Raw genomic sequence first — 11,030 nt, forward strand, 5'->3', positions numbered from 1 at the left:
CGCATTAGTCGGAGTCGGTTCGACAGAGCGACAGAACACGCTTCCGTCTGTTTAACCAACCGATCGACCATTTACTTGTACCTCCTCCGACCAAACCATAGTGCACCACATCATGGTTGGACTCGCTCATATAGCCATTATGCCTCACTGTTCGTACCTGTCCAGCCAAACCGTAGTGTACAAAATCATGGTTGGACTCGCTCATATAGCCATTATGCCTCTCTGTTCGTACCTGTCCAGCCAAACCGTAGTGTACAACATCATGGTTGGACTCGCTCATATTGCCATTATGCCTCTCTGTTCGTACCTGTCCAGCCAAACCGTAGTGTACAACATCATGGTTGGACTCGCTCTTATAGCCATTATGCCATTACCGCACCATGGTTGGTCCACTCACATGGCACGAGCCTTTTCTAAATTTACCCTCTGAGAGATTGATAAGTTTTTGATCGTGAATATTTATTGTTGTATCTACCGAATCAACATAATTTTTGATACATGCCATCGGAAATATGATCACAATTTTATGATAAAATTTTCAGTTCTGTGACATAATCTCAAATAATTCAAAATTCAACTTTTCTGAAATGTTTGGTATAAACGAGTATCAAAGAGGATAATCCATAAGGCGCGTTTGCCTTGCTCGTATTTTGAAAGCTCATAGCTCAGTGATCTGTGAAAGGATTTATATAATCTAACTACCAATAGAATCGAAATTTTTCAACTTAAACGTGTATAGCTAAAGCATTGAAGTATTTCAATATTTCATAGCCGTTGGGACCGCCCATTAGTGAAAAAGCTACAAACGAAATCACGTAAAAAGAAAGCTCTTAACAAAAATTGGATCAGTTTGGGTTCTATCACCACTGCGAGCAGATGTGTTTTGTGTCGTCTGCACAGCTAGTTTCGCTTTCGACAAAAGCGATTACGTCACAGCTGCCAGTCATAAGCATTGGCGAAAAAACAACGGTGGAGAGCATTCATACAACTGATAGACTAATTGATAATCGGAAGTGTTAAGGAACATGTCAGTTGTTTTCGTATTCACGAAAACCCAGTATTCCAGTTATGTCTCTGACATTACCCGACCGCCTTTTTTAACGCTCTGGAGTATAATGAAGCATGTAAGGCAGACGCAAAATAATCGTATCCATGAGATGATTTCACGAGTCGACGGGAAGTTTAAGTGAGTTTTTGACTCATACTGCAAATATGTGAAAAAAGTTGTTATTTTCAAAATTAACACTCCAAATACCAAGCCTCAAAAAAAGTTGGAACGGTAACTTTGAGCTATCATAGCTCAGTTGTTTTTCAACGAATCTCAATAAATTTTACACCCTCGAATTTTGTGAAGTTCGTAGATTGATTCTAAAACTTTGTAGTAGACGATTGGTAAAGGAAAACCAATGAAAATTTGATTTTTCCCGTTCCAAGTTTTTTTCACGCGCCCAAATTGCATAATCGTCGCATAGAAAATATTGAATCCTTCAACTTTACCGAGTCATAACTTTGTTGTTAGTCAACCGATCTTTAAAATTTGTTCACCATTGGAAAGGTACTACTTCTTGAAATAAAATGCACTGAAAAAAATAAAAATAGGGTTGTCTACCCAAAGTTATAATGAAAACTGTAGATAGATGACCTAAGAAAAGATGAGACTTTTTACAATGATCGTAAATATCTCGAAATTCAAAGCAATGACCTATATATTTTTTTACATCATTCGATTGCTAGTGATACCAGCTACAATGTTCGCTCAACTACCATTCCAGCACAATCAAAAGAAAACATTAAACAATCGATGAATTTATAAATATATATGAAATTTTCATTTTTTTCACATGTTTGTATATAACTCAAAAACTAAAGCGTGTACATTTTTTTGATTCAAAATATTGGAATCATTACCAGAAACAATGTATTGATGATCAAAATTATATATCCGTTCAAAGAATCTCAGGAAATTTGGTACAAATACAGAGAATTTCTATTATTGGGAAAATTTTGCCAAAAAAAAAACAAATCAAAACTTTGAAATTTTATGATATATATATTTTTTATTATTTTAGTTGTAAATTTATTATGAACAAAATTTACAAAAAAACTGAAACTTGGATTTCACTAAAAATCTTAAAAATTTTGGTAAATATACCTAAACTCTAAAAATAATTATGTTTTTGTATTGGACAAAAGATTTAAACAATTTTTATGCATAACCCAAACGGAATTGATAACTACTAAAATTAGGTTTTTTTTGTTTAAGGTTTTCCGTAAAATCTCAAAAAATCGGTAAAAGATAGGAAAATTTTAAAATTTCTGTTATATATTGCGTTCCAACGTTTCTGCAATTCAAAGTGAAAATATTGGCATCCGTTTTGATTTCATCTGTTTCAAAGAGACGTAGAATTTGTTTCTATTAATAGAATAAATTTTGTGACAACACGAAAATTTTAAATTATTTCAATGGCTTTGTACAATAAGAAATAGAACGTAAAATTATATGAATTTCATATACTAACCCATGGCAAAAGAAACCAACTACAATTTAAAAAAAAATATTACTTGATTTTTGTTTTTATCCACCTAGTTGTTGTAATGATGCCTTTCTCATATCTCTCTTATTCTCATATAAAAAATGTCATACAGTTTTGTTTGATTTTTGAAAAACATGAAAGCTAGTGTAACCAACAAAATGGAACAGTTCTCAAATCGGTTAGGCCATCTTTCTCAGTGAAGTGAGATCCACTATTTCAGGTACTTATGAAACTAGAATCGCCCCGAATATATGCTTTGCAGCAGCCTTTGCAATTAGCACCAACCAACCAATCCATTTGCAGCCTACAGTTGTCTTCGTCTCGAAAAACAACCTCTTCGTTTGAATGCTTTTTACTGAATGAAACCCTACATCTATGTCATCAGAACTAATTGGTTCAAGTGGCATGTTCCCCTAGTTATTGGGAGATTTGTGCCTTGCCGTAGCTTCTCATCAACTTCCTGATGGGAAGGGAAGGATAAAAGGAACGTGGAAGGGAATTGGGAATTGGGTGAGGTTTTGGAACATGAGTTAAAATTTAATAATTATGATTTAAATTGGGTGTTCATCCACAAGTGGTGACTTTTCAGCCCTATTATATATATATATATATATATATATATATATATATATATATATATATATATATATATATATATATATATATATATATATATATATATATATATATATATATATATATATATATATAATATATATATATATATATATATATATATATATATATATATATATATATATATATATATATATATATATATATATATATATATATATATATATATATATATATATATATATACGAGGTCTGTTCAAAAAGTACCCGGAATTCTCATTTTTTTAAAAAAATATTTATTTAATCGTCTACATCTATATGGTCCCCTTCAAAGTAATCCCCCCTAGATATAATACACTTATGCCAGCGTTTTTTCCAGTCTTCGAAAAACCCCTGATAGTCACTTTTTGTAATGCTCTGTAGCACTCTCAGCGATTCTGCCTTTATCTCTTCAATCGATGAAAAACGCTGTCCTTTCATGGGTCTCTTCAACTTTGGGAAAAGGAAAAAATCACACGGAGCGATATCAGGTGAATAAGGAGGTTGGGGCATGATTAAAGTCTTGTTTTTAGCCAAAAAATCGTTTGTTTTTTTGATCAAAATTCAGTAGTTTTGGAACGAATTTTGCTGCCACTCGTTTCATGCCCAAAACATTTGAAAAAATATGATGGAATGAGCCAACTGATATGCCAACTTCATCAGCAACTTCTCTAATAGTGATTCGGCGATCATCCATAATCATTTTTTCCATTTTTCCCACATTTTCATCGATTATTGACGTGCTGGGTCGACCGGAGCGTTCGTCGTCTTCAACGTCTTTGCGGCCATCTTGGAAACGCTTATACCACTCGTAAACACTTGGTTTTTCATAGCAGACTCACCGTAGGCTCTCTGTAACATTTCGCACACATGGTTATACTTTATTTCATTTTATTTCATTCACGCAAAATTTAATACAAATTCTTTGACTCTTCAATTCTTCCATTGTTTAAACTAACAAAAATCGCCGAGCTCAAAAAAACACGTCTACACCAGCCGCTACAAGACACAATGTAAACAATGAGTACAGCTGAAAATTTCACCATACATTAGGGACATATGTACCCAACACAATAAAAAAAAATTTTGACCACCGGACTCTCCAGACGCGCGCAATTAAAAAATTCCGGGAACTTTTTGAACAGATATCATATATATATATATATATATATATATATATATATATATATATATATATATATATATATATATATATATATATATATATATATATATATATATATATATATATATATATATATATATATATATATATATATATATATATATATATATATATATATATATATATATATATATATATATATATATATATATATATATATATATATATATATATATATATATATATATATATATATATATATATATATATATATATATATATATATATATATATATATATATATATATATATATATATATATATATATATATAATTTGGTTGTTACCATGAGGACATCATTTGCTTCCGCAATTTTGTGATTTTTGTGTAAGGAAAATTCTAAACCTACTTGTATTGTGTAATGGGGAAAAGGAACTTATATACTAACTTTTTCCATCTTTTTGGGAAGTAAGCTAAGAAAAACACTTGTTGAAAATTTTAACCAGGAGTTTCAAGGCAACATCGGGAAAATTTTTAATAAGAATTTTAAAAATTCCATCATTACCAGGAGCCTTCATGTTTTTAAGTTTCCTAATAATTGATTTAATTTCATCAAAATTCGTCTCAATGATGTCATCTTGTGATAACACTTGGGTTGAAATATGATTTCTGAAAATATGATATATATATATATATATATATATATATATATATATATATATATATATATATATATATATATATATATATATATATATATATATATATATATATATATAATAGGGCTGAAAAGTCACCACTTGTGGCTAAACACCCAATTTAAATCTTAATAATTAAATTTTAACTTATGTTCCAAAAGCATCTTGTGATAACACTTGGGTTGCAATATGATCATATTTCGGTGAGACTTCATTTTCAATAGGACTCACAACGTTCAAATTAAAATTGTGGACACTCTCGAACCGCTGAGCAAGTTTTTGAGCTTTTTCGCCATTCGTAAGAAGTATTTGATTTCCTTCCTTGAGAGCAGGAATTGGTTTCTGAGGTTTCTTAAGAACACTAGAAAGTTTCCAGAAAGGTTTAGAATATGGTTTAATTTGTTCAACTTCTTTAGCGAAATTTTCATTTCGTAAAACAGTAAATCTATGTTTAATTTCTTTTTGTAAATCCTTAACTATGTTTTGCATAGCAGGATCACGAGAACGTTGATATTGTCGTCGACGAACATTCTTCAACCGAATGAGCAGTTGAAGATTGTCATCGATGATAGGAGAATTTAATTTAGTTGGAGCTTTGGAAACTGAAAGATTTCTAGCTTCGATAATATAATGATCCAAATTATCAATTGCTGTGTCGATGTCCGCAGAATTTTCTAAAATAGTTTCATGATCCACATGATTTTCAATGTGAGATCTGTAATCCAACCAATTAGCTCTATGATAGTTGAATATAGAACTAATTGGATTAAGTCTGAATGTAACTGGAAGATGATCTGAGTCAAAGTCAGCATGTGTAATCGGTTCACTACAAATGTGACTTTGATCTGTTAGAACCAGATCAATTGTAGACGGGGTTTTCACGGAAGAGAAACAAGTCGGATTACTGGGATGAAGAACTGTGAAGTAACCAGCTGAGAGTTGATTATGAAGTATTTTACCATTACTGTTATTTTGCCTACAATTCCACTGGACATGCTTAGCATTTAAGTCCCCTATCACGAAAAATTTCGGTCGACGTCTTGTGAGTTTTTGCAAATCGCCTTTAAAGAAATTTAATTGTTCGCCGGTGCATTGGAATGGCAAATATGCCCCAGCGATGAAATAAATTCCATGAATGGTTTCAACTTCGATTCCCAAGCTTTCAATAACTTTAGTATTGAAAGAAGGTAAAATTCGATGCTTAGTTTGCCGTTGGACAAAAATGGCAACTCCACCATCCATTCCAGTAAACCTGTCAAATCGATGAACCACATAATGTGGATTACTTTTCAATTTGACATTTGGTTTAAGAAAAGTTTTTGTCACAATGGCAATATGGATTTTGTGAACTTCGAGAAAATTATAAAATTCATCTTCACTCGATTTCAAAGATCGAGCATTCCAATTTAAAATATTCAAATAATTATTTATTATCACTGTTAAATTTTAAATTCATTATAATATTATTTGCAAATTGCCATCCGATTTTAAATGTTTCAAAAAGTGATGAAGTCGAATTCATTCGGATGATCATTTGAAAAAGGTGATCTTGTAGGTAGATCATTTTATTTTCAGTTATATCGCCTAAATCAGCTTCATTTAAAGAAGCTGATGGCATTGAACTGCCATTAGAAGAAGATGATATGGCAGATTTCTACCTGTTATACTAGCATAACTGACATTAGAAGAAGATGATGATGAGGTCGATCTAACTGTCAATAAATTGTTTTCGTTAGAAGACGAATTGGCAAGCGTACCTGTTTTTTGTTTTAAATTTGAAGAAACAAGTGCCTTTGAAGAATTAGGCGTGGCATTTGTAACGGGTTTTGCAATAGTGTGACTATTTATGTACCATTTAATTCCACTATTTCACTGTCACGTTATTACACTTTCACAAAGTCACTATATTTTAATGAAGCATAACAAACGTTACAATACAGATACGCGTATTTCGGAATTGTATTTACATCCTTCTTCAGTGTATCGGTTTTATTTGTTTTCACACGGTTCTATGAGTTTGTTTTAACAAACTTATAAAACCGATACATTGAAGAATAATGTAAATAACATTCCAAAATACGCGTATCTGTATTGTAACGTTTGTTATGCTTCATTAAATTATAGTGACTTTGTGAAAGTGTAATATCGTGACAGTGAAATAATGGAATTAAATGGTACATAAATAGTGACATTATTGAAAATATTCCGCTAACAGCTCCAAGTGAAAAATAGTGACGGTTTTTTGATTTTCAGGTATGTTCTGTAAATTTAAGGTCGTTAATTTGACTAGTTTTCTAAGCGAACAAGCGTTTAAAATTATTTCCCTTACAGGACATTTCAAATAATTGGATTTATGATTCCCATCGAAATTTGAACATGAAAATTTATCAGTGGTTTCATTCATTGGACAAACGTCTTTCGAATGCCATTTACCATAATTCAAACACCGTATATCCATATGACAATTTTTGGTTCCATGGCCGAAGCCTTGGCAACGACAACATTGCGATAAGTTTGCAATACGATTATGCCGTTTATAATGTTCCCAATGAATTTTAATTTGGGAAATGAAACGTACTTTTTCTAAAGCTTTCAAATTGTTTACATCACTTCGATTGAAGTGTATTAGATAAAGTTCATGGGAAATTCCAGAGCGTGGTTTAGAAGTACCATTCGTTCTTATTTTCATAAGTATTACTTGGGAAGGGGCAAAACCAAGCAATTCTTTTAGTTCATTTTTAATTTCATCAGTACTTTGATCATTTGATAATCCTTTCAAGACAGCCTTGAAGGGTCTGTCTGATTTTATATCATATGAATAAAATTTATGAGGTTTTTCGGACAAATATCGAATCAGACGTTCGTAATCTTCCAATCCATCAACCAAGACATTCTCCTCTTATTCCGATTTGAAATGAGACTATTACTTCCAGGAGAAAAGTATAAAGCTCAGTACGGAATGCTTTGAAGTCGGGAATCATCACCGTCACTGGTGGCATAGATTGATGTTTCTTCCCAGAACGACAAGCGTCCATTTTGGGAATTTTTAAAGAATTTTCTTCTATGTCGCTACAATCGGATTCAGGAAGAATCTCGTTAATATTGTTAGACGGCATAGGATCAACGGAAGGGAAATCCGTCCGTTGTCTTTTATTTTTACATTCAGATTCTATAAGATCGTGAATGTTATTAGAAAAATGTTGAATACCGGATTGTGATTTATTCTGTTTTGAATTATTTTTAGCCTTAGGCTTCTTGCCTTTCCGGTTGGACGCAGGTATTTTTTAAATGAATGAAATTTTGAATTAAATTAACTAGGCTAAATTAGTCTTCGAATAGACTCCTAGTTTGGAAAAGTCTTGATGAAGACTGATTGTGTGGTAGTATTAATAAAGACTGATGAGTTCGAATAATAGTTCTTTGAATAGCTAGCCTTAAAAAAGGCTGATTAATTTCTTAGTCACTCTAATATCACTCTTTGTATCACTTAGTCACTCTTTGTATCACGTAGTCACTCTAATATCACTCTTTGTGTAGTCTTGAGAAAGGCTGACTAATTTTTATTCTTTAAAACGACTATTAGTGATTCAGGTAGCCTTGAAAAAGACTGAAGCCTTGAATCAATGAAACTCTAGGTAGCCAGAAAAAATTTCCAGGAGCCAAGAGCTATACGCGTGCGGTGCGAACGATTGTTCAACACCGACTGACCGATCGGGTGTTACTTGAGGCAATCTGGTATTCGGCAGAAGCACACTTATGCAAGAATAAAATGGAGAACTCACTGTAGGTAGAAAATTGCCCATGAGTGTCAGCCGGGTGAAAATAGATACGATTATTCCCTTCCTTGCTTACAGTATACACTTTTTTTCAGAATTTCTACTACACAGTTCGTCCGTATGATTTTCTTAACATTTACCACACCTATCTTTATTACCACAGTGAGAAGCGGTGTGACCTGACTGTTTGCATTTTATGCAATTCATAACACGTGGTACAAATAGACGAACGGGCAGACGAACACTATTTAAAAGAACGAAATTAGGTAAATCAGGGTCGGCGAAACAACCCTGTCGGGAGATAAGACTTGGTTCCAGCGATTGATGCTTATCTCAGTAACTTGTAATCGAGTATCTTCACTTTCTGAATAATTCAACAAATTAATCAATGAATAATTCAACAAATCAATCAAATCAACAACATGTCAGCGTTGAATCCGTAACCACCCCGTCTATTTCCAATTCTGGAGCGCAAGTATATGCGGTTCAGTGGAACAAACAGCTCGTTTGTCTGCTGTACAGTAACATTTTTATATTTATTAATTTGACTTTAGTAGTTCTTAATCCTAACCTAGGTTTCCATCTCGGTGTTGCCTGTACTAATCGGTACCTAACTGTGTGCTAGCTATCTTCGTTAAGGTGCCATAATATTCAAATAAAAGCTCATTTCTCCAATCAACTCGCAGATTCCTCACTGGCAGAATCCCTAAAAACAACCAAATAATAAGCCAGCGAAGAAACCAGAGTGGGAACTGTTTTCCCGAGCAGTCCAACCTAGGTCACTAAAACACAAAACTACAAACGAGACGAAACCCTTTAAAGAATACAAAACTACCGGAATATCACTTCAAATAACAATACATAATCTTAAGAAACGTGAATTACTATCGAACATTCATTCGACCAACAAACACCTAATTATTTTTATTTTTATTCGAACATTTATTTGAACTTCCTAACAATTGAATTACCTAAAACATATTCGAACATTAATACGACATCTATAAACACTTAAGAATTTTCTAATCTAAATCTATTTTACATGTTTACATAATTTTATATTTTTTATTCGCGGTTCAGGGCCCCGGCAAGTGCGGGGGGAGAAACTAATGTTTGCTATAATTTCGGAGCTTTTATATAACCCTGCTCAGGGGTTTAGGCGTTTATTCATTCTTATCATTCGACAAGCCTTGTTTATACTACCTGTTCCGTTTTATTGCTGCGCACGGTGCAGATGTGTCGCTGTCGCTATTTGCGCTTCCTAGCGCAGGTTCTCCGGGTGAGATCCTCGGGTTGAAGGACAACTACTGGTAGTGTTGGACCTCAAAACAGCATACCAGCAACAAGAAACGGAGCTGAGTCCGGCTAGCGGCGAAAATGATGATGGCCGCTGAAACCACGTGGCGACGTTCTGGGGTTCGATTTTTTTGGCAACGGATAATAAACGAACCAACGCTCGACGATCAAAGGTGGTAGTGAGAGGTCGGATGAACTTTGCTTACGGTGCCGTACGTTAACCTTTCTATTAACTCTTGTTAGTCTTCGCACTTGCACGCAAAGTCTCCGCACTTGTAACTATTTCCTAACTGCGCTAATACCTATTTAAAGTGAAACTCTGTTACTTTGCCTGATTTGAAAAGTCGCATGTTATAAGACTAACCTATTTCGAACACGAACTACATAAATTTAACCACTCTGATCTCTTCCACTGATCAAATTAAAATGATTGATCAGAGAAACTGTTAATCCTCAGGTACGAGATTTTGGACTTAAGAAACCGGTAATCGCATTACGAACTCATATTGGACTACTCGGAATCAAACCGAATCCTCGTTTTCCCTTTAGTAGTCCACATCTAACCATCTCATATCCCCAAATCAACGAATTTCGGTTCAATATTTGAATATCAAGAACATCGCATCGTCGCTTCGCGAGTCCAAATGTCACGATACAGCAAAAAAAAAACAGAATTGAAAAGAACAATATCGTAGTGATGGAAGCAAACTTTTTTATTAAAACCACGTGATTGCTACAATGTAGACACTTACGTCGTAGTTTGATTGCTTGCTTTAAATTCTGACTTCACCGCGGTACTGCCTTGGGTCCAGATCGGCCTGTAATTCGGGAGATGGATTCAATCGCTGCTGCATGAATTGCCTTTGGTTAGTTCCATTCGTCGCCTGAACGTATAGAGTCAGCTGTCATACGCTCGTATGCAGGCCAATCTGCACGATTTTAACCATTTTTGTCGCATTGTTCGGTGGAGTGACCAACCAGGAAG

This window comes from Malaya genurostris, chromosome 2 (genome assembly GCF_030247185.1).
Source record: "Malaya genurostris strain Urasoe2022 chromosome 2, Malgen_1.1, whole genome shotgun sequence".
Lineage (NCBI taxonomy): Eukaryota > Metazoa > Arthropoda > Insecta > Diptera > Culicidae > Malaya > Malaya genurostris.